This window comes from Neodiprion fabricii, chromosome 6 (assembly GCF_021155785.1).
Source record: "Neodiprion fabricii isolate iyNeoFabr1 chromosome 6, iyNeoFabr1.1, whole genome shotgun sequence".
NCBI classification, from domain to species: Eukaryota; Metazoa; Arthropoda; class Insecta; order Hymenoptera; family Diprionidae; genus Neodiprion; species Neodiprion fabricii.
In genome coordinates this window covers 13,679,038-13,705,437 of record NC_060244.1, presented here as the reverse complement: position 1 = coordinate 13,705,437, position 26,400 = coordinate 13,679,038, and the positions used below count along the sequence as shown (strand labels likewise).

Here is a 26,400-nt window from a genome sequence, read left to right as displayed (position 1 = left end):
TTGTGAATAGCCATAACCTATCTACTTTCCAGTAATTGGTTCATGTCATGGGCAACTTGCTTGAATTTTGACCATCATTGACCTTCTATAATTATTCTACCTATAATTATTCTACATGATTTTAAATCCAATGGTCAATTAAGATTATTCCAAATGGAACACAACGGAGGTCCACCTTGTTAATTATGACTAGGAACTATGCTTAGCACTTATATATTAGTTAATAGCTATGAACGATACTCTACCACATGAGAAGCTGAGGGCTGACAGATTGTACGCTATGCGACCATGATTCAGAATATGTAATAGTCTCGTAAGCGAATCGTAGAACAAGCTTACAGTATGAAATTAGGGCAGCAATTTAAGCTAAGCTTCAGCTTCATATGCTTGAGTTGCTGCCCAAATGAATCATGACTTCATAAATGAAGTACTTACACATGACAGAAGAACAATCAGATTCAATGATCTCGTCACTGAGCTCAGGCACATCGAATAAAGCTTGAGTCTTTACTACATCTATTTTGATGTTTTTAGGGCGATATGATCGCTCTAGTTCCTTTGCAGTTTCCTCAGGTCTTTTATCTGAATCACTGGTATAGGCATATTTTTCTTCTCTTAATATTTCTAACTTTTCCAATGCATTATTGTACGTCTCTGGAAAATTAACGATATCATGAAAGTCTAATGGCAATTGGGTCAAATATTCCGATTCATAATATCGACGGGTCCTGAGGAAACAGACGCATTTCATCTTTTTTCTTAGGACCCGTCAACAATCGACATATTATGTAAATCGAATGTAATATGGAGATTGACTTACTCGCTTGGCCTCTTAGCTCCAACGGATGTGTGGGCCAAGTTTTTGGTGGTGGTGCACAGTTTTTCACAAGGTCGTGCATTGCAGCTACTCCTTGTTCGTCATTGTAAGGTGGCGGCATAAATTTGCCAACACATTGGCCACTGTCAACGTCAAACGTGATCCACGTCGAAGGAAGTATGTCAATATCTAATAATTTTGACTGCGTCGATGAAGTGTTTTTGAAATTCACTAGCTGATACAAGTACCTTTCAACTTTGGACATGTTGGAAGAAATAGTCTGAAATACATAAATCGGTAATTTGGTCAAATTAATTACATTAATTGAATTTTGTTTCGAATATTACCCGCAAAATTAAAATACATATGTACACATATTTCCTGTCAACCCAATCTTGTAGTGGACACAATAATATAAAAATGAATTTGTTTCGATTAGATATTCAAAAAACAGCTTCTAGACATGAAAACAGCAAAACTGACTTTTTCAAATCTGATTATATGCACCACATGGAACAATTGTGAATTCGAGAACCATCACGTTGAATTTGGAAGCCAGACGCGAGAAATTCCCACGTGGCGATTCGCGCGATCATGCAATGAAACCCGATTTTTATAACTTTATTGTTAGGAATGCCGTTGTCTATTTACACGTGTATACAAGAAGTATTCAAAATACCGTTGTGGTTATAGAAAAATACGAATGTATTATAATATGTGTTGAAATATCGTCACTTTATAGGTTCTGTGAGAATACAATCTGGTAATGCGATAAATAGTTGTATGTTATTGGTAAAATGAGATGCAACTATAGACATAATGCCACGAGAAAATTATAATTATTGACCTGCTTACCTGTTATTACGACGATAATTGAGCACTTTTTCGCGAAGAACGTAGGATTCTACCAATAACGAGAAATTTCGACCACGAAAACCAACAATCACGAGTATATAATTCTCCACACGTGCGCCGCGCGTCTATTCGACTTGATTCGACTTGTCCCGATCGGCCAATGACGTCACATAGTTACACATGTTCCCATTAGGCTGCAACACCAGGCACAAGTGCGTGCTCTCGTCGACGCATAATTGTTATATTAAACAAAGTACAATGTTAACCAACTAAAACCTTGGCTTATTAATCAACGACTCGGACATCACAGATTAGATTAATAGATTCAAAGGTGTAGCCATCACAATATTTTTTATATTATTACTTCGACGTTTGCCGTAATTATATCAGTCCAAATTTCACATATGAAGAAAAGGCATTGCATAAAATTTTTCATTGTTTTCTTTAAGGCTTAATATTATCATTTTACTTTCAATTGATTGTAAATCGTATATATGTGTGGTTGAAGATGGTTGTTTTTCAAGTTCCCACTGTTTTAGTATTTTAGAATCACAAGGGTATGTGAACAGCGACTTTTTCTTTCTCCACTTTCTTCCACTAACTCCAATGATTTCGCCTCTCGTGAATATTCGTTCAATTTTGCCTATTTCTTGAGTATTGGTAAGCACATAATTATTAGGCGCAGCGGTAGTGAGGGTAAAACTTCGATACTTTAGTCTTGATATTGGAATAGTACCATCAGCATCTTCCGCACCCTGTTTTAAGATCTGCACTTCTGGAGGTAGGGTGACTTTTTTTTTCTGCACGAAAAATGATTCATGAACTCTGCGGCAAACTTGGGCTGATGGTCGGTTACCTGAACGCAGCATTCTCTTCAATTTCCCCAAAAGATTTTCGAAAGGAAATGCTGTAAATCTACTAATAGGAGCTTTCATATTTTCGACATCACTGACTAGATGAATAAGATTGTGTAAGTTCATGATATGAGATTCTGCTCCATAATATTCCCGTGTTAGTAAGAAGAAGTTTTTTAGATAAAGTTTAGCGACGTCCGTATACTTTTGTTTCAAACACAGCGCTTGAGTGCTCAATACTCTACAAGAAACGTGCAGTAGTAAGAAATGCTTGTACAATGGTAAACTAATAATATTTTTAAGCACGATGGGACCACAGTATAATAGAAAAAATCTAAATTCCGTTGCCTTCTAGTGTGCAATTTCAAAAGTTGACCTTGGTTTTCGTTCAAATTCATATGGTACTTGGGATCTTAAGTGTTTCATTCTATCGGATAGTTTAATTTTGTAAAATCGACTCAATCGAATATTTGAATCACCCTGCAACCAATAGTTGAGTAGTTTTTTCATGACGCCCAGACAACATAGATGCATGAAATCGAGGACAAATTGTGTGATCATATCAACATCAGGTTTCAAACGGGTAAGCGGTGAAATTCCATTATGATGTTCACGTTGTTCTGCAGCCCGAAATGTAGCGTTGGATCTCTCGGGACATTCTATTGAGCTGTATATCACTCGCCGATTACATCGTTGACCATGTACAGTACACCTTTCACATGCACAGTAGCCGCCGTGCCCTTTAGTACATTTAATATAAGTTCGAGCTGGAGTATTAGCAATAAAACATTGGATTTTCACCTGAAATGTTCTTCCGTCAATCAAAAGGCCATTCTCTTGTAATAAATTCATTTCCTCGATAAATTTTTCCAAGTACTCATCTACGCTATTTGGTTTTTCTTCACCTGAGTATATAGCTATGGGGAAAGGTTGATAAATATCTGGATTGAAATTTATTTTACAAAGGATGGGCCAGAACTGTTTTGAACTAGATCTGTATAAAGGCAACCCATCAATATTTATCTGAAGATTTATCGTTTCATCGGCATGAAGTTCACTATTTATGCATGCTTTGAGGCCATTAGCAACACCAAAATATACAAATTCAGATGTAAAAGCTCCATTGCTATCCTGAAGTTTTTCAATATTGTATATGGATGATGTAGTTTTCAGAAAACTTTTCGCTGACTTAGGTAGATCTGGCAATAATCTTTGTCTTAATATCAATAGAAGCTTGTCCAGATGTGATTGGTAGATATTGCAGTTTATTGCCCATTTTCTCAGCTCTCCAATTTCGTCAACTTCATTCTCATCTTCCTGCCAGATGAGGTCTTCGTCACTGTCATCCTCTTCAACACCATCATCCACATCGTTCTCTTCTGCACTATAGTATAACTCATCCTCTTCTAGTTCTTGTTCGCGATCGCTTTCATTTTCTACCTCTGCATCCTCTCGCTCTTGATCACTTTCGTCTTCTACCTCTACTTCTCCTCTTTCTAATTGTTCGCTTTCGTTGTCTAACCCTTCTTCCTCTTGCTCGTAATCCTGCTTGTGCTCGTCTTCTCTGTCGTGTTCTTCCGGTGTCATGTGACTTTCATCTTCGGAGGATTCATGGGTGAAATCCATTTTTTCTATAGAACCGATCGAAATACTTTGTTAGCTTCTTTTCTTTTATCATTAGATTGAAGTAAATTCGTTTCTTAAGAGGGAACCTTAGTGAAAAAGTCCATTTCTGTAGTATGAAGTTATAGTACGGAAGGTCAGATCTTCAAAAGCATGATGCAAAATTTTGTAGATTATAGTATTAAGTGGCTAGATTTTGATTTCCAACCTACTGCGATGAAAGTTGAAATGCAACAAGTTTTTCACAGAACCCCTTTGAAGTCTTGCAAAGAGGTCTGTTTTCTGAATTTTCATTGCAGGAGGTTGAAAATCAAAATCTAGCCACTTAATACTACAAACTTTAAAATTTACAAACTTGGGCATGGGTGCAAAACTCTGACCTTTTATACTACAACTTTGTACTACAAAAATCGACTTTTTCACTAGGATATTTCCTTAAGTAAAACTACTATAATTTCTTTACTATTGTCCCAACAACAGGTATGCCACCACTTTTTTTTCTTTTTTTTTTCTTATCTTTTGTTTTCAAATACTGCAGGAGTTTGTAAAAAGGGGTGTGATTGACAATTTGAAAATATGTATACAAATTAATATTTCTAAATCTGTATACATATAGCCCAGTGAACACATTGATCTCATTATGATGTCAGAATGATGTTATTTATTCGTAATCATATTTTAGTCACAAAGAATGTCACTGGTATGTCAACATTACGTAAAATTTTAATTACCTAGCTATGACTTACCAGTGATGTCAAATCTAGGTCATGTGTTCACTGAGAGTAGTCACTATCAAGAAATCTATTAATTATTGCTTCGATGGGTGACTACAAAGATTTCTCTGTACAAAACATGACTGATTAAAGTTTTGTTTTTGTCCCCGATAATCTATTTCATGCAATAAGTGTAAAAACGTTTGATGAAATAAAAACAACAACTGAAATACCAACATATTTACTTCAAGTTTGGTAAAAGAAGTGAAAAGCCTATTTTCAAATTTAATAAATTATAATGGATAGGAACGGATTCATGAAACATATACCTGAAGAGATAAAAAAATTCTTGATCAATGCATATTGATTCCTATATCTTATGGAAAGTAATCGAAGTAAAATAATCTATCTTCGCTGGGATTGATCCGAGGCCCAAATTGACTATCCAAAGATGAGATACTATAATTTTAGATGTATTTGTTTGGACTGGAAATTTTTGAATAATATCATCATTTTTAAATTGCAGTAATTGATAAAGAATGTCCAGAAGAAGAAAGACGATTCAATTAACTGGGCAAAACTGGACAAGTGGTATCGGATATACACTGCAAATTTGTGAAATATCATCCAGAAAGAACACAAAAGATTATTATTCCTTGTGTAACTATAGTCCTTAATTAGGCATTATGAAATTCGAATCTACCTGAATTTGATGCAAATTCGCTAATCGCCCGTCGGATGGCTCGAGATTTTTTCATTCTGCGCCGCGCAGATTCGTTGGCCGCACGCTTATGAGAAGGTTCCATCGCACTTTGATTTACAATTATAGTGAAACATGCGTTATGAATAAAATAAAAAGTGAGTTCGCCCATGCAGTTGATTGTTCTTGACAGGATTCACTGTTCAACTGCGATATAGGTTAGAAATGACATAACGATTACGGCGAATATCGAAACATATATATATATATTTGGCACGCATGCGCACTAAATTCAGCCCAACTGGTCGGGTCCTTGTCAGTTGAACCGGGGCCTAGCTTGGCAGTCTTCAAAATGACCCGCCTGCTCAGGCCCAGGATCAGTAAATCCAGAACCGGCTGACCACGGTTGCGCCTGACATGACTCTGGCTAGGAATTCCAGACTTGGCTTTCCTGATCAGGTGCTAGTCTGTAGCACGGAAGACCTAATCAAATTTCTACTAGGGTAATAAAATATCTTCGATGTTCTCTTTTAATTCAATAAACGTAAAATAAACAGTGTTCAAGGGTTGTTATCCCCTACAACATTATTTTAAGAGAAAATCCGAATATATGTCGTATTTCCATCGTGTTCATATACATTGTATATTTTTTTTAGATTTTTAGACTTAAATATGATTATTTTCTGGCGTAAGCGCAATATTAATAGCGTTCAAGAATAGTTACCCCTAAAATATTTTTTGTCGAGAGAATCCAATTATATGTCATATTTCTTTCGTGTTTGTACGCATTGTATGTTTTTTCAGACTTTTGGACTTGAATTTGACGACTTTTCGCATATGCGCAAGATAAACAGCGTTCGGGAGTAGTGACCCCAGTCAATATTTTTTTTCGGGCAAATTCAAAAAGACGTGAATTTTTTTTTGTATTCATATGCAATATATACAATGCATATAATATATGTATATATATTCGTATATATATATATATATATGTATATATATGTATTGTGACGTGGTATTTCATATCCCGTCACATGGTTTAACGATCGCACTTCCCTACTTACAGAATATCACTAAAAATAATGAAAGCACGTCTGAGGCCAATACTCCAAAAAGAACGACTAGTTGTCTTTAAGTGAAATTCTCGTTGTTAAGCTCATTCTATTATATTTTCTCATTTTGTAACGCTCTACAAGAAGCGACTACGAGATCTCCGCTTTGAGATACCAGGACATTTCCTGACAGGGGTCACGTACCAGCTCAACACCGACCACCACCAACTACGGACGAACGAATATTGCTGAAGCCACTCCCGATGGATGCCTATCTAAGTTGTGAACAGGGTCGTGCGTGATGCACAAACAGTACCTCCAACTATTTAAGACTTATCGGCCAGGAGCCGAACCACGAATCAATGCTTTTACCGCTCGGATGAATCGCCAGACGGCGTACAGGGCTGTGCGTCAAAAACACAACAAAGCCTCCCGTCGACGATACTCATCAGCCTGAGGCTGAACTGACCACATCTACTAAGTCGTTGTCTATCAAATAGAGGACGGTTTTCTCCTAATAAACCGTCCTATCGAAGGGCTGTGGCGTGGAATAGGCTAGACTATGCTGACCACGTGGATCTGGTGGATAAGTGTGGCGATCCGGGTCGAGGGCCATTACCACCAGATCGTTCTGGCATAAGGGCTCCGATGAGCGAGTGCCGGGATGCAGCGCCAACGAAATAGCCACAACGGGGAGTACCAGTAAGGCAAGGAGTGAAGTACAATCGGTCGCAAGTCCAAGATATTGGTAACGCAATAATCTCGCACACTTCAATATAACAACACACGAGTGGTACGACTTCCCCTCTTACCAACGACACCGCACAGCTGAGGGAAAACATCTCCGACCACCGTCCGACGTCCCGATACCTCGATACCTGTCATCGAAGAAGAAGAAAACAAACAGCGAGGGATTATCGCCGCCTACCTGTAGACCCGACCTACGTGACCTGCTGGCCCAATTATAATAACGAAAATTTGAGGAAGAATCACGTGACAGCAGCGCGACGAAAATCAGAATCATCGCTCGTCTCGACACTCTACGTTCAATTTTCAATTAAGGGCGTTGCCTATGCCTCGAAGAGCGCGCGCGAACAGAGACTCACGATTTTCCTTCTCATTTTCTGATTTTTAAAGGTAATTAGGTTCTTAGGGGGTCATTTTTAAGATAAAGAATAGATCTATGTCGCCTCTTTTGCCGAATTTTCGATTTCGCTTTCAGATTTGCGAAAAACGTACTTGAAACTACGTTATCTTTGAAGTGAAACACAGTGGACAGTGAATTTTTTTTCGAAATTCGGCAAAACAGGTGGCACAGATCTATTCTTCATCTTTAAAGTGATTCCCTGAGAACCTAATTATCTTCAAAAATGAGGAAATGAGAAGGAAAATCGCGAAGCATAAAACAGCAAATTTTTCGCGCGAAAGGCGGGTGGCTGCTAGCGCCACGACCGCGTTGGCCGGCCACCATGCAAATTACAGGCGAGGAGAGTAGACTGAAACCCCCCCCACTACAATCCCCCTCCTTCGAATCCTCGTCGGTCGGCACGTGGATAGTGTTCCGCGCTTTTTTTTTTGTTTGTGTTTTTCCACCGTGTTTTTTTATTATTTCGAGTTAGTATTTATTCCCGCGATGGCTAAGAAGAGAAGGAACCTGTTTTTGAAGAAGAAGAAACGACCCGGCACAAAGACTTTGGCAAATTTCAGGAAAAAATTAGGTAAAGCGAATTATTTATATGATTGATGTCGCATCCTTTCCGACTTCGAGATTTAATCACTTGTGTACGAATATTCGCAGGGCTCTTATCTAAGAAGGTACTTTCAAGAGCCGATATTGCTGTTCATAATAGCAGTATAAATTTATTCTTAAGTTTTTTATACATACGAAAATATAAACTAGAATCCATTGTGACGTGTGGTACTAGCCCGGTTTGCATTAGTCGCTAAAATATGTCATCAATTTGTTACATGTTCAGGTTAAATGATCAAAATCACTATTCGGCAATTTGCATTAGTGTTTACACTTTGTCGATCATAAGGAATATTCTCATCACTTATTGTGACTACCCAAGTATTAAAGGTAAATATACAAGGTATCTGGCCGAATTTTCCACACGAAGTGAATACAGCGCGTACGTATGAGGCCACTAAAATACGCGCGTTTTGTTTTCAGAAATAAACTTGACGTAATTCTGGGGTAATCATACATGCATACATTACCTATAAAACAGCCACCTACAAAACTGTCATCAAATCAGATACTACTGCCAAGTATAATTTATTAAGAAACTGATGATGATTTTGATATACTATAACTAAAGATGACGAAAAAAAAAAATTGAAATCAAAATTAAAATTGAAAGAAAAAAAACAAAAATTTTGATAAAAAAAGAAATCGGAGTACGTAGTACTTGGCGGGCCCATGTTTATATAGCGATTATGTATGTAGCTCGACTTGTATTTTCTTGTGCCTGTGTTGAAAAGGCCCGCCATGTACCACTATCTCCATTTTTTTTTCAATAAAAAAATTTTTTTTTTCAATTTCAATTTTGATTTCAATTTTTTTTTTTGTCATAATTAATTATAGTACATCAAAATCATCATTAGTTTCTGAATAAATTATACTTGGCTGTAATATCTGATTTGATGAGAGTTTTGTAGGTAGCTGTTTTGTGGGTGGCTGTCACATTAATATACTTGGCGGAAGGTTTTTGCACCAGAGGTGCTGTTTGGGGATATCAGTACTTTTTGTAGGATTTCACTTGAACGTTTAAAAATTTTGCTCGCTTGCCACGCTCACTCGATAGATTTTTTGGGACACAAAATTGATATTTGAGACGAAAATAATCGGTGGAAAAGCCAAGCTAGAGTTTTCTCATAATTACATGTATCAGGTCCAAGGTCTTCTACAAATTACGAGTAGGAAGTGGTGCTATTTTATAATTTAGACGCCAAAGGGATTGATTTTTGATAAAATAAAACGTGACGATAAATTCTGGATCGAAAAAATGGAGAATAAATTAGCAGATTTCTTTTACTTTTGTTTGTTACCCGAGAACGTAGATTCTAGACGCGCCCGACAACTCTCAATCCGCGAACCCCCTCAAATAAGTAAATGAAGAACCCTCTCAAGAAACAGTCAATTCACGACCGACAGATGACAAAAAACTGTAATATAAATATATGTACATATGTACATAAATATAATAGCTTTGTATACCGGGACAATCTCTTGAAACTATACATACAATGCGCATGCACCAAATAATTCGATCTCATTGGTCGGTGAAGTCGCCCCGCGGCCATGTTTTCGTCTGCTGAGCAGGGGGCCAACGTACACAAAATGAGACAAGACTCAAGAACCGTAAATCTCTCGTGCATAAAACCGCGGATTGAGGTTATGTTGCTGTTTATTTTTACGTAGCGTTAATTGTTTAAGAATACTATCGTTCAGCAATACCGTGGTCGATATCGGAAAATATTCAACCGACGCAAATATCAAATCATACAGGAATTGCATGTTATTTATTGAAAGAAAAAATCTGAAATTCAATGTGAAATGTCATTAACAAGTGGGAGTCTGGACAAACAGAGGTAGGTGACTAAAAACAACGTTAATTGTGAACAGATTTTTATTTACATAAAATTAGAAATGCGTCTCATTAACGATTTATGTTTTGTGCATTTTATTGGAAATTAGTTGTATCCAAAAATACCACAAGATCCTGTCTGATAATAATAGCTTTTTTCAGGTACGAAATAATTCATTGTCAAAGCGGGACTAAATTTGTCAGGCATGGAAGCATGTAGGTAAATTTCTAATTACGTGATCTATGACAATTACAATATTTTAACATGGATTCAATGATAAAATTCGTTTTTTTTTCAACAGGCTCGAAGTTTAAAATTTGATTAACACGAGGAAAATTATGCCTTACCTGATGGTCAAAACGTTTAGGTGGCAAGGATCCTGGTTTCTCGAGCGGTGCAAGTATTATAACCATAGAACCTGGTTATTCCGTCAGACATCAGGTGCCAGAGTGAATTTCATCAGGTCATCGCCACCTTCTTGACATCAGTTGAGGCAAAATTGAAGAGCGGGATATACTACAGATCATAATGGCTAAATATTCCATCATTTCACTTTGATCGAGCCAATAGCGACAAGTTTGTTACTTAACCGTTGCTGCCAATTCGTTCTACCAGGGAATCATTCTGTGCACCATTGGAATTCAAGCATTATTATTGACCAGCATTGTTTTTCAAACTTTATGCCATTTGAGATAGGATCTTATTTTGAAGCTTACTTTTACTCCTTTCGGCATTAAATTCAGATAAATAGTTTTTCAAGTCCTCAATTAGATTGTGGGATTGAATTTTGCTAGGCAAACTGAATCAATCTAAATCTGGAATTGTTAAATAACTCCAGTTGAAAATGGCTTTAAATTTAATTAGAGTTGACGGTGTCATCTGGCTGGCTAGTTGCACGACAACTTAAAACCAAATTCAATTTTACACTCTTCACAGAGTCCTTTTCTAAGACTGAGAGCTTGTAAATCTCCATTTACCGCAATTATTTCTGCATTTCGTATTAGCATTGTCTGGAGCAAAAAAAATCTCATTTAGAGATTGGAAATGAAACCTGAAACCCAGAAGTTATGCAGTAGCACGAATTGAAAACCAAGAATTTCATAATGATTCCTGCAACAAACGGACTCTTTCCAAATATTCTTGTTACAAGGTGATGTTCGGAGGACTACGAACAAGATATTGTATCGGATTACATTATTTAGAAAAAAATCTTCATGAACTTCGTTAAAAATTAGATATTCGTGTATTTTGATAGATCAAGGGACACAATCTTGAATCCGATAAGTCAATGTCCTTGTAATAATGTTCTGACATTAGTCTAAAACATGATTGTCCTTGAAGCTAATTGTGACGTTAAGGCGCATTTTGAGAAAGTTGACTTTCAACTTGTGTCATAGGATGTGATCTACGTTCCTGAGTTCTACGCTTCCGATTAGATTTTCTTTATTTCGAACCGCACTAACATGAAATACAGAAATCATTTTAATAAATCTAATATTACCTGAATTTTTAATTTGAGTATTAGGTTCCCTTCATTTATTTAATCGAACTTCATTGAAAATTTGCGAAATGAACTATGATAATCACTGGAAAATTTTTCAAAGTAGTAGCAATAATTGATTGATCGGAAAAAATACATTGACTATCGACTATTTGTAAATTTTGTTGAACTATTTTGAAGAAAAAAAAGATTCACAGTTCTGTTACAGATAGTGTGAAACCTAAATTTATTGAACACTCGGTTTAATGTCCCATTTTCAGAAGTGATAAAATTCCATGTTACCGCCTGAAATCACAAGAGAGTGAGAAAGTTGCTTAGTTGCCTGAAAGTGGCGATGATCTTTGTACGTCTGACAAATTGAATGGGCAGATAACAGTAAATATTAGAGATGCAATTAATCTGGCCGTATCACCTGTTGACAGAAAAAAATTTCATTGTAATTTCTAATGTTTGAAATAATAAAAGTGATCAAATAAAGTGTTCCCACAGTAGTACAGCAAGGCGGGTTCTGGATACAAACACCTTCTTTACCGACCGAGCCGCTCCGCGCAGCCCAGACTCAAACCTTTTTCCGCGATGACGTCACAGTCTGCCGTACCGAAGGTCAAAACCGTGCAACCTTACCGACAGTTGTAACCATCGAGGGTCAAAATCGTGCTGTTTTACCTACAATCTTACCGACAGTTGTATCGATCGAGGGTCAAAATCGTGCTGTTTTACCAACAATCTTACCGACCGAAGGTCTGTAGTGTTCGCCTGTCCCACGATAGGACTGCTGATGTGTAACATGAACCACTCCAAATTCCTTTCCCACGGTAGGACTGCTGACGTGTAACGTCAACCACCTCACATTCCTTTCCCACCTCATCAACCACCTCACATTCCTTTCCCACGTTATCAACCACGTGACATTCCAAAATTAATGGTTCTGAGAATCGTTTGTCTCAACGTCGCACCGAAATCCTTTGACCGCATACCGCTCGCCGTCGAAACTTGTCGAACGCATTGTTTTGTCTAACCACCTTATCAACCACGTGACATTCCAAAATTAATGGTTCCGAGAATTTGCTGATGTGTAACATGAACCACCCCACATTCCTTTCCCACGGTAGGACTGCTGATGTGTAACATCAACCACCTCACATTCCTTTCCCACCTTATTAGCCCCGTGACATTCCAAAATTAATAGTTCCGAGAATTGTTTGTCCCAACGTCGCACCGGAATCCTTTGACCGCGTGCCGCTCACCGTCAAGTCGAAACTTGTCGGGTGCGCGCGCATACGTATTTGATATCAGTCCCGTGACATTCCTTACCCTCCATCAAATTATGTGGTGGGGGAACGTTATAAAAGCGAAAAGTGAAAAGTTCATCGTCAGTCTGAAGCTGTTCTTCTTGCAAATGAGAAGTGCTCTGGAACAACGTGAGTTGAAGAAACGATTAGAACTGCTCCTCAAGAATATCAGAGAAGTAAACATCTCCTGAAAATCAGATCCGACCTCAATCGACTTACAAGAGATTTCGAGCACCTACAACTGGGCCGTAACGACAATGGACTTCTCAAAACTGAACGAAATCGCGCGGCTGGAGACGTTTCTGCCGTTGAAAAAAGTTTCGGATCTTGAAGCCTACTTCGAATACAGAGTCAGCGGTGTTCGTCGAGTCAAAACGAAATTTGGAGACAAAATCGTTCTGGACTTGGACGACGCTTTTACGATTTTTCTGCCCAACCGACTGAACAAAGCCCTCCACGAAAACGAAGATTTGTACCAGAAGGTGACAGCAGCCAGTAAGGAGATACGGTTGCATATACGCTATCTTGGCGGACCCTACAGTCAACTCGAATTTGTATACGTATAATATTCAAACAATGTTCTGTGTAAGTCTTACGTTTAATAAACAAAAAAAGATTGAAATTATGAATATTTTTTCATTTATCCATCCTGTATACCTTTAATCCTACGTACGTTTTGTATCTAGAATTAAGTCTCAAAATCTAAGAAAATGTCCGAACACCACTAAGCAACGACGGAGGGTTTCGAGCTGCAACTCTACGATGAGTATTTGGACGGGTTCAGACCGGAGTGCAAGGTCGGCCGATAGCCGCGGTACAGAGCCTGCGGTGTTGGGTTACTATCGCTCTAGGAATGCAAAACTCGGTTTGAGTACAGCTCGGTCAAGGATGGAGAGCAAGGTCGAATCTTACATAAGCTTCTGAAAAAAATTCTCTCTTAAGAGCTAAGGTGAAGGTATAAAATTATTTCATGAATATTCTTTAAAAGTTTTATTGAGTACAATTTTTAGAGTACGGTTGACAATTACTTCACAAAAAATAGTACAATAATTCTATTCAACAGTGTCATGACCAGGGTGATATATTCGCCAGGAATGCGGGACCGTTCTTGTAGACGCTTCTGCGCAGTAACACAAATCGTACAGCCTCGCCATCCGGACAGTACGATGATTTTGTAGCCAATTCTGGAGTATGCAAACGTTTCGTGCTGCACAGATTGCGTTGGGTATGGTGTGAAGGTCGCATCTCAGAGCTGAAGTTTTTTGCAGGGTTTCAAGCGACGGGCAGTCAAAGTCCAACATATCGATGATTTGAACTTTCGGAACGATTTCGAGCAACCAATCTCGTTTTTCTTCTCCTTTTACGTACACGGTTTGAGCTTTGCACAGTCTGTCTTGAATGGTCCGCTCAACTTCCTCAAAAGGTACGGTTCCACAGCTCCAACGTAAGCCGTGAAAATCGCGTTCTAACCAAGAATTTTGGCTTTTATATTTGACGTCCAGTAAATTCCATTTGTAAGGTGGTTTGAAGAAAAACACTGAAGGAGATGCTTCCGAGTAGATTGAAATTACAGCCAATTCTTTTAACGTGAAGGTGTTGTTGAGAGGTCTACGAAAGCCTTGTATGTCAACGATGAGCTTCATCTTTGAACTGTGCGAGATGGTGGAAACGGGTCAGCTTTTATACCAACTTTTTCACCCCACCACTGAGCGGGTTGTATTCGACAATACGATCGTGAACGATCAAGCAGTACGCCGATGTTTCAGCGGGAAAGTTGGCTTTAGCTTCAAATTCAAGACGGATGTCGACGGGTCCGTACTTCAAAGATTCGTTTTGTTTCGAACAGTCGATAACGAATAAGGGGACGTCTCGAAGGAATTCACTCTTTGTCAGCAACGGCTCGGGGTTCTTGTCGTAGTAGGTAGCTTGGAAGTTTGCGTACATCTCGTACAGGAGCGCGTAGAGATTACGACTCATGTTAAGGTTCAGGTTACCGTACGGATAAGATTGAGAGTTTAAGAATAGCTTGACGTCCGTGATATTGCAATGATCGAAATGACTTGCGTTCTTGCCGGTCTTGTTCTTTCTACTTGTTTGGAAACTCAAAATGACGTACCGAGGTTTTTCAAGCTGAGTGGAAGTTTTCACAGTCCAAACGTGTTTCGATGTCGTGGGAAGTAAGGGATATTCGTACAATTCCCAACTGCGGAAGCTCATCGAAACAGGCGGATCTCTCTGAATGAAATTTAGTAGGTCAACTTTTTTCTGATCCGCGAGTTTCAAATACGGTATTAGCCATTCCACTGCATTGATCGTGATTTTGAATTCCTCCTCCTGAGTCTGCATGATTGCGTTGACGTCAGTTTTTGATCTCGTCAAAATTAACTCATGTTTAGCGTTGACAACGATCTTGCGGTAGTCTTCGGCGAAACCCAATATCATGCTGAGCGGTATCAGTACGTCAAAGTTACCATCGGCATCGGTTAATTTTTTCTTCTCTTCTACATCGAGCCATCCAGCGTTCTCCATCAGCCAAGTCTGACCAGGGTGCAGGGAAGCGTAACCCTTCATGAGACTTGTCAAGCCAACGTTCTTGCTTCTATCAACCTCGACTGCGTTAATTTCGTAGCGAATTTCTTCAAACAGATGACAGATGGCGTTGTTTACGAGCTGTGTGTTCACAGTAGCTGTACCATCAGGTTTGAGGAGTCGGCCGTGGATATGTACCGAACTTTTGCTGGGTAATATGCATAAATCCTGATGCTGAACGGTGATTCGAATTTCATCGCTGTTGTTGAAAGTTGACGAGGCGTAAGGTTTGTGAGCGTGAATCTCGTAATGCGCAACGGATTCGTCAAAGACGACTGGTGTTTGAATGCTCAAGATTTCCTCCTCCAGGGCACGTAGCAGATGATAAAAAAGCAAAATCGGATTTTTATTTGCCGGAAATTCCTCTTCCAAAAGGTGTCAGTTTCAGACCCAGAGCTATCAGGAACTCCACGTTTCGAGGTGTTAGCGGTTCGGGAATCGAACGACGACTGACTTGATCGGGGCATGTCGACTTACTGATATACCTACTCTTTGACAGTCTGTTATATACGATTCCCATCGTTTATTGCGATTTGATGTGTAGTCTCACAGTGATAACTTCTCCACGAAAATTAACCAGGTCTCCGTCTTGATCCACTAACCGGAGCTGAACGTGATCTATGGTCTTGACGGTGATCGGAAGGTAAATGACGTGCGACGGTACTTCCACGATCTTATATCCTGGTGGGACGGTGAGGAAAAACTCGTGAATAGTGTGTACTTTGTGTCCATTGACGTAGGCGCCCGTTGTAATGCTACACTCGACTCGCAACGCGTTGACCTTGAGTATAGTTACAGGCACGTCCGATTCGTGAGTTTTGTCAACCTCCAATACACGTGGTGTAAATCCCAAAAGTTGAGCAATGGAATCATTCGGCTCAAAGTTAATCGTGTGGTTGCATGTGATTTCGCTGCGTAATGTATTATTGTTGGGTTTGATGGCGAGCCTGATATCTGTATTTCTCAGCACGTTTTGAAGATACTTCTCTATGTCCTCGATCTCGTAGCTGCCGGTAGGTATGGTGATCACTTTGTCAGCTACGTAAATTTTATTGTGACCGACATCAACGTTGGGAATCGAATTAAAGGTTAACAGCTCTACCAAGCCAAGAGCATAACTTTTATCACGAGCAAGTTCGATCGGTGGGAAATATTGTGCCTCGAGTATCGAAGAGGTTCCCGAAATCGTTAACGTTAACGAATCATCCATGACTGCGAGTGGTAGACTGACTTTGACGAATCACGCACCATGTTTATATAGCTCGCCACTCAGAAATTTCAGACACAAGTGTCCGCATTCAAATGTATCGTAATCCTGGTACCTCTTATGATTGTATTTGACGCTACCAACGCCGAGGTATTTTATGAGGTCCGAGGGTGGTTGAAGGTTGCCGAAACTGTCAAAGTAATCGATATTATTGTCGCGTTTCTTGTACGCAACCCAGTGTGTTCCCGGATCGTCTTTGTCGTCAAGGTTGATTATAGCTGACTCGTTTTTTCGTGGACCGTTTTCGGGCATTTCGTTTCGCATGAAAACACCGCGGAAATGCGGAACCCTCAAGATTTTTGCATATTTCAACAAGTCCCAATCAGTCAACACTCGACGTGGTAGCGTCGCATCTAGTTTTTTGAAAGATGGAGACCAAGACCTGTTTTGTACGGTTTCATGTGAAGCCCTTTGCCCAACGCGATAGCTTCCATAGTTTTGTTGTGTCGTTTGCTTTCCTCCAATTCTCGTTTAGCCGCGCTCGCATCGTTCACAGCTTTTGCTATACCGGCCGCACCACCGGCTAACGCACCCGTAGCGCTGAGACCGGCAAAAATAGGAATCAGAAACGGTAGAAAACCACCGACTTTCGAAGGTACCAGTACGACGCGAGGTGTTCGCACTTTACATTTACCACCCGCTTTTTTAACGGCGTTCTCAGCTCCCTTCAGCGCAGATTCGATAGCTACTTTTGCATCGTTGCTTGGAACCATAGAACGTTTTGCAGCATTTACAATTTTTCTCAAGGTCACATTTTTTGACTTTCGCATTCCCATTCCGAGTTTTGATTTTACTTTCATTGTATTAGCTACTGCCCAAGCGGCTGCCTTCTCACCCAAATTTGCGTCCTTTGCGAGAACCCGTTTCCAAGCTTTCTCAGCCAACACCTTATCAGCCTCGTTTCTAACCTCAAGGTTCTCACGATTTTTCGAATACGCTATATCGTGTTCCTTACACGCTGCATCGAGAGGGTTGATACCGGAATCGCCTCTCGCGAGTCTTTTCGTCAACTTCGTACCGGGACCGCAGTATTGGTAACTGGGAACATGCAACTCGATCGGAAGTTTGTTGATGATTCTATTCACCAGACCCTTGCCACGATGTTGCCGCCTGCTGCTGCTTCGTTTACCTCTGTACGCGATCATGTTCGTGCGTTGACTGAAGAGAAGTGCTTTAAAACGGGGTATTTATAGCAAATCCGATCAGTCATGTCCGAGATGCGATTTGAGAAACAACCTACCAAGCTTCCCGTGATGAATTTTGACAAACTTTCGGAGCAAAATGTCGAAAAGCACAAACGGCACGGTGAATTACTCCCGAACAGTGTACATGCGATATTCTGTGGACCGTCGAATTGTGGTAAAACTAATGCGTTGCTCACACTTATAACCCATCCCAACGGACTCAGATTTGAAAATATCTACATCTACTCGAAATTTCTCAACCAACCTAAATACCGATTGTTGAAGCAATTGCTGGGCCATGTTGAGAGTACGGAGTATTTTGCGTTTACCAAGTGTGAGCAAGTGATTCCACCGGAAGATGCACGGCCCAACTCAATAATCATATTTGGCGATGTAGCGTGCGAGAAGCAGGACAATATTAGAGCCTACTTTTGCATGGGTAGACATCACGACGTTGACTGTTTCTATCTCTGTCAGACGTACGTGCGTATTCCCAAACATCTCGTGCGCGACAACGTAAACTTACTCGTGTTATTCAAACAAGACGATATGAACCTGAGACACGTACACAACGATTATGTGAACACCGATATGTCTTACACAGAGTTTAAAAGTGTGTGCTCTGCATGCTGGAACGGTGACAAATATGGGTTTCTGGTGATCGACAAAGACAGTGAGCTCAACGAAGGACGATACAGGAGGGGATTTGATTCTTTTGTTAGCCTGGAAAAGCAATAAAATTTACCGTTTTCGAGCGAGAGACGCAGTAGCGTTGCAGACTCAGTTGCGTCAACATGCAGAGCTCTGAGATTTCCAAGCAAAAAGATGTCCTACATCAGATCGCTCAAGCAAGTGCTGCGATCCGTCGAAAACACAGATTGCTCAAGTCGGGCAGGGAATCTACGACTCAGAAATTGAGTGACGTTTTCAAACCAGTAGTGACTCCGTCGCAGAACTGGTGAATGTTACAAAAGATACCAAACCTATCAAACAAGAGGTGGAAGAAATTAAAGAAGAAATAAAGCAGATGAAAAATGAAACGAAAAATGAAACTGTCTCGGAAATGGACGATTCCTTTGCTTCGGCGGGGGATGAAACAGTCGTGGAAACACCGGTCGAGGACGAGTATTTTGCACTGATGAGAGATGCGAAGACAAAAGGCGAATTGGACAACGTGTACGGTGTACGCAACTTCTCAAACGGACTGATGATCGGTGATTCGTTGATATCTTTTGAGAGTGACTACGTTCGTATTGGCGACACGCGTTACCCGAAAACGAAGGGTTTGCTGGAACTTTTGTTCAAAAAGAAGCCCGACGGTTCTTCTGTGAGCGCCGGAGATCGGGAAAATTTCAAAAACATAATCCTCGCAACGAACGCGCATAAGAAGTATTACTCATCCGACGGGGCTGTTCGAAACGATAACAGTTACAAATTTAGAAATGTCATTGCCGAATTGATGGATTATTCTCCGTCACCTCGCCGAAAGGGTAAAGGTCTACTTCCGCAAGCTATGATCACTCGACAAGGTGTTAAAACGGAATACGTCTTCTGGGATGATCCAAACGAGTTGGTGGAGCGTCTTCGTTTACTCCTGGCATCTCAGGCAGCGGGAAATCCGAGTCACAATAACGAAATAATCTCCATTATCGAAGAGCTACGCGAAGCAGGAATCATTTATTAAGCAGCTCCCGTCATTTTTGCATTCATTACCAAGATGAGCGTCGACGTGTTTGGACGTCAGCTGAATAAAAACACGACCGCGAGCACTCGCGGTCCTCCGGGTGTCGGGTTTCAAATAACAGCGGACGGGCATTACGATATACGGAACAAGAGACTGTGCAACGTCGCGGATCCCGCAGAGCCGAACAATGCTGTAACTTTAAAAACCTTGAGACGAAAATTCAGCGTGCTGCTGAAACGAATCGACAACCTCGATCAAATGATCAAAGCTTTGGAGATTACCACGGAGAAAGCCTTGGATACCTTCTACACAGACTTTGAAACAGGTAGAGACTTGTCGATTCGAAACGCGGAAATCATTTCCAAATTGGACACCAGACTAATAGCGTTGGAATATGTACGAGGAAAAGCAAGCACTGGTGACGGAACTGCATAAGCCTGTACGCCGGAATTACCCGCGTCGACGTGTAGACGTGCGCGGCATCGACGAGACCTGGCAGGCGGATCTTGTTGATATGACGTCGTACGCTGGACAAAACAAAGGCTACAAGTACATGCTCACAGTCATTGATATCTTTTCAAAGTATGCGTGGGCTGTACCGATAAAGAGCAAGTCTGGAGATGATGTTACGAAGGCAATGGAATCTGTGCTTGTCCAAGGACGGGTACCGAAAAATTTACACGTCGACAGAGGAACGGAATTTTACAACTCGAAATTCGAATCGCTTATGACACGCTACGGAATCAAACTTTACTCCACGTACAGTAATTTGAAGGCTTCGATCTGTGAACGTTTCAATCGTACGCTGAAAGGTAAAATGTGGACACGGTTCAGCATGCAAGGAAGCTACAAGTGGCTCGATATCTTATCCGATTTGGTTTCGGCTTACAACAACGTCAAACACCGAACCATAAGAATGAAACCGTCGGATGTCACCGTTGCAAACGAAAGGCTGTTGTTACGTCAGGCGTACGGAGGGCTTCGAGCGATACCTACCGTATCGGCAAAGTTCAAATCCGGCGCCAAAGTTCGAATCAGCAAATTCAAAAATGTCTTCGAGAAAGGTTACACTCCCAATTGGACGACCGAAATATTCACGATAAGTCGAGTGGAAAATACTCATCCTGTGACATACAAGCTCAAAGACTACCGAGATCAACCCATCGCTGGTGGTTTCTACGAACAAGAGCTCCTCAAGGTTAAGCATCCGGATATCTATCTGGTGGAGAAGGTGCTCAAGAAGCGTGGAAGAAAAATATACGTTAAATGGTTAGGTTTTGACAATACACACAACAGTTGGATAAACGAATCGGACATGTAACATTTTAATAAATGAATTTTTTTGTGAAAACGTATGTCCCTCTTTATTTTATATCCGACACACAACAAGTATGCGTCTTTTTAGACAATCGACAGACACGGTAAAGTTATAAAGCTAAGGTGTAGGCTTGTAGCCCCACGGAAGCGTGTCGGTTGTATTTTGAAACACGATCCGCTTGTCGTTATTCCAGCTCAGTGCTACTTTCTGCTGTTCTACGGTGTATACCTCGTGCTTTCGACTCATGATCAAATGCTGATTTGAGGATAGATTTTCACGTTTCAACGCACAGTCTAAATAATCGTTGAAGGTTATTTTTCTCAACGCTGATCCTCTGACTCCTTTGGCACGTTTAGTGTCTATCTTATCTCCCATGACTCGGAACGCGTACAGTTTCGCTCGTAACCCTACAAATTCGAGCATGATTTTGCCGTTGTTCTCGTCTTTCATCAAACCGAGAACTTTTTTGTTCGCTAGAGGCATTCCATAAGCGTTGTCAAGAGGATAATCCGACGTGTCAAATTTATGCAAGTCCTCCTTCATGTGTTCGTATATGTCGGGGACGGTAAAATTGTAAATTAAACTATCTGTATCTGTGTACATTAATTTTGCTCGGTTACCGAATTTCTGTTTGATATAATTGTAATGAAAATCGTAGATGTATGTTTTGGCTAGATCCATGATGGAGAAACCTGCGTACAATGGTTTGTTCAACTTGACTTTCGTCTTACTCATTTCAACGATAATTATATCTTTGTCGAAAACGGTGCAGCTGTGAAAATTAGGCTTGGCTATGGTAGCTCTCGCACCGTACCGTCCGTCCCATTTCGTGATCAATCGAACATCTCTGTACTTTCGCACGTTTTCCATAGTTTTGCCAAAAACTGCGTTGTTCATTAGCTTGTAAAAATTTTTCTCAAATTCGTTGTCAGATTTTTTTCGCAAATCGGTATTCAAATCTATATATTTTTTCAGCCACGGAGTTTGCTTGAATTTGAGAACTCTATGAATTTTGAGTAATCTTAAACCTAATTGTAAACATTGTTTCAAAACGCGGTAGTGAACAACGTAGTTTTTCTTAGAAAATAGCGTGGGTGTCAATTTTGGCTGTTTATTGGTCGAAATCGGAGGTACATAGTGCTCCGGACACAGTGGTAAATCCTTATGAGTTTCATGCAGTTCCTCAGGATATTCCAAATCAACCTCCAGTATGTAACCAAACTCCGCGTCGTCCGAGATGGTTAGAACGTCGCATTGTCCGAAGTCTGATAACCATTCGAAGGAACTGTATGGCAGAGCAAAGCTCATAGCAGCACCGTACAAATTATTAACGTCAAAGTACATGAGATAAGATTCTTCGACCTCAGGATCGAATTCCTCTCCCATATATCTATTGTTGGCCTTTGCGTATCTGTTCGAACACTGTGACACACCACCACGAATACCCTTTTCGATAAACATAACCATGTCTATGTCGGTGAGAAGCTCGAGTTCGATGCCTGTACATTTTAACATTGCATCAAACGACAGACCGGGCGCTGTGTAGTAATGTAACGGGTCCAGTTTGTACGTCGTCCAACAGCTCTGTCGAAAGTTTTGAAAAACGTCGGCCAGTAAAAACACGTCCGTCTGTAAATACAAGTCTGAATACTCTCCCAAAGTTTGAACGTTAAAAGTTTGCCAAACATGCATGTGCATAGTCGTCGTCTGATATATCCCGATCATTTAATTTTGAGTAAAATTGATGTTTGGATGGTAGCCGGGTGTCCTCGAGCTTCTCCCAACTGTCTATGTATTCGTACGGGAACACTCCTTTTCTGGTCAATAACTGAAATTTATCTGACCTATGATAAAATTTTCGTGTGATTGATTTCTGATCATCACCGAGATACGTTGCTAATTTCTCAAGACTACTGGGCATGAAGCGGTACGAATCTACGAATCTAAACTTTATATCTGTCCCCTCGACGTATTTTGTAAATGACATGTACTTTTCTTTGTTTACGGGTAGAAGCTCAGTTGTGCCCTCGAACGATGTAGCCAGTGCTTTGATCACGAAATGCGAATCGTAACCCGACAGATTGTGGAATATCACTGGGATGGTGTGCGAATTTTGGTAATTTAGATTACAGCTGCGGTGAGCAGCACCACGGTACTTTCCTGTGAAATGACAGTGATCCCGATGTTTCACGTCTGTGAGAGTAAACGGTTTTTCACAAATATGACAGACCGCCGATAAATCAAATTCGTTGATCTGATTGAAATTTAGTGGCTCCATCGGTACAACAGTCTTGTAGTATCCCTCTAACGAAAGTGCCAATTCCTTTAACTCGTTCACAAACCATTGGATGCAAGTTTCTCCACGATTAATTTTGAATTTTGAAAGCGAATCGTCAAACGCGCAATGTAGATAGTAAGCTATACTATACGGAAGATGCTTCTGATTAATTGTTCTATTTTCCCCAAAACTTTTATGTGTGGGTTGCAGTAAACATTCGAGATCCGCGTAAATGCAGAATGGAACGGTTTCTTTGTGCTTGAAATTTTTGAATTTCAGTATTTTTTCCTCATCTGTAGGTAGAATAACTTTGTTTTTGTTTAAATTTATGCAATCAGCTCGGTGCTTCAACAAACATCTTTCGAAATTGAAATGAGACAGACACCTATCGCACAACCAAGTATGACTTTTATGCTTGGAAATTTGAGAACTTGTCAATCGAGACAGATTTCGAATCCATGTAAAATGAAAGATTCTATTTTTTTCATAATTTACCATATCATCGTCATCGTCAGTGATTTCAGTTTCTATCGCCAAAAGATGAATTACAGGTTTATCAGACTCGTTCTGACTCAGGTGAATCGGTACTATTGCACTTTTTTTCCGATCACCTTGGACTATACCATTAACGTTAATTGAAAGTTTGTTGAGTTTCTCAAATTTTGAAATGGTGTTTTTGTCTAGAGACATAGGAAACGTTATACCATCATACCGTAGCACTGAGCTGAAATGTGGATACGAAGTAATTTTACTGGGATTGTTGTCGGCTGGGAACAGAGCTGCGGTGACCGACTAGAGGAAGCAATACGAGTCGCTGTTACAGATGTTGACGACAGCCTTCTTATCTTGAATATCTTTGGGTAGTGGTGTGTATGTGAAGACACCGCCTCGTAGTGGCACGTACTTGTTGATATTCACAGTCAAATTGATTATTTCGGTCAGCGACCAGCCCGAATCCTTTTCCTGGAAGTCTTCCACCTTTTTCAACAAACGTTCCGTCGCGTTTTCGATGAACCATTCGCTGTTATCCGTTGTCTGGAGGATGATTTCATTTCTCGTATTAAAAAATTTGATCTCTTCCACCGTGCGATCAACTTTTCTGAGTTCAAATTTACAAGCGAGGATAACGTTGGCTTTCAAGCTCCCGTCTTTCTTCAGAGCGTTTTTCAGTCTCGTCACAGCTAGTACCTTTGCGTCTTCTAGAAATCTCTCAACATCTTTATGCTTCAAATTGACGATGGATCCAGTTCGAATTCCCCTCTCGAAAGCTGATTCCAAATCTTCCCACCGTACTCGATCGCTTCTTCGTCGGCTTCGTAATCCGTCACCCACTTTCTGCAATTGTTGAAATTTGACTGTCAACGATTTCAGAATTCCAATTGTAGTCAAAATTCTTGTCTTCTCCCCGATCGTTGAGGCGTTGTTGCGTAAGATTCTATTCAAAAGCCTGATATTTTGGGTTCCGAGTCGAATCCATTTTGCAATCTCTGTCGGCGACGATTTTTCCGATAAAATCTTGAACGCCGATTCCATAATATCGATCAATCTCAAACACTTCGCGGATTCCATCTTGAGCTCTTTCCTCACGTATGCTTGACAGGTTGTGACGTAATGATCGTTTGCTGTGATGAGCGTCCTTTTTGTAGGGCAGCTGTACGGATGCGCGCGCACCTTTTGGCATTCCAAGAGCGATAGTAACCCGACACCGCAGGCTCTGTACCGCGACTATCGGCCGACCTTGGATATCAAACCGAATAAGTGAAACACGATTCTCGGAACCATTAATTTTGGAATGTCACGTGGTTGATAAGGTGGTTAGACAAAACAATGCGTTCGACAAGTTTCGACGGCGAGCGGTATGCGGTCAAAGGATTTCGGTGCGACGTTGAGACAAACAATTCTCGGAACCATTAATTTTGGAGTGTCACGTGGTTGATAACGTGGGAAAGGAATGTGAGGTGGTTGATAAGGTGGGAAAGGAATGTGAGGTGGTTGACGTTACACGTCAGCAGTCCTACCGTGGGAAAGGAATTTGGAGTGGTTCATGTCACACATCAGCAGTCCTATCGTGGGACAGGCGAACACTACAGACCTTCGGTCGGTAAGATTGTTGGTAAGACAGCACGATTCTGACCCTCGATCGATACAACTGTCGGTAAGATTGTAGGTAAAACAGCACGATTTTGACCCTCGATGGATACAACTGTCGGTAAGGTTGCACGGTTTTGACCTTCGGTACGGCAGACTGTGACGTCATCGCGGAAAAGGGTTTGAGTCTGGGCTGCGCGGAGCGGCTCGGTCGGTAAAGAAGGTGTTTGTATCCAGAACCCGCCTTGCTGTACTACTTCCCACCTACCTGCTGCGTTTCTTCCAAGTACCCAACATTCAAACAGATTTCTCATTTCAGTCGATTAAAGCCAATTTTTCAAAGAGCATTAGCATCAACTTTCCGAGTCACTATCTCGACCGTTTGACATTCTAACTTCAAAAATTCGTATGAACTACATCGCTGCCAGAAACAGAGTTTGACAGCTGAAACTCGGAGTTGCCAGCCTGTCCGTGCAGCCGATAAAACTCGCGCATGCGCATTGTATGTATAGTTTCAAGAGATTGTCTCGGTATAGCTTACGTGCAATATTTCTGTGATTTATGTTTAGTTAGTTATGACTATTACTGTGCCAAAAATTTGCTAGTCATATCGTTATAATTATATATCTGATTATTCATTCCAGGAATACTTTCTGCAGTCTGACCAAACTGCGTGTATACCTATATATTATCCAAATATTCAATAGCCTATTTCTTCATTACTATCTGAAACCTGCACTCGTGACGTACTACTTTCCATAGTTTGCGCTCTCTATAGAATTTATTCAGCCATATAATGTATACAATCCTCGATGCCTTGTTATGATATCAATTTTCGCTATCAAGATTACTGTCATGTTTCACTTATACTGTTTCAATTTAATTTCTATGAGTTCCTTTTCATACAGATTTCGTGATTGTGTTTATTGAGTTTGAACGAGTTTGATTTTACTTTTATCATTTTATATTATTTTTCATCAATTTGTATTTATTT

At 40.4% G+C, this 26,400-nt stretch overlaps 1 protein-coding gene across 1 annotated transcript in view; it reads right to left on the bottom strand.

Moving 5' to 3' along the window:
- The window catches only part of LOC124185018 (dipeptidase 1-like), a 1,685,273-nt gene that overhangs the window by 13,982 nt on the left and 1,644,891 nt on the right, over positions 1-26,400 (bottom strand). The window lies entirely within an intron of this gene.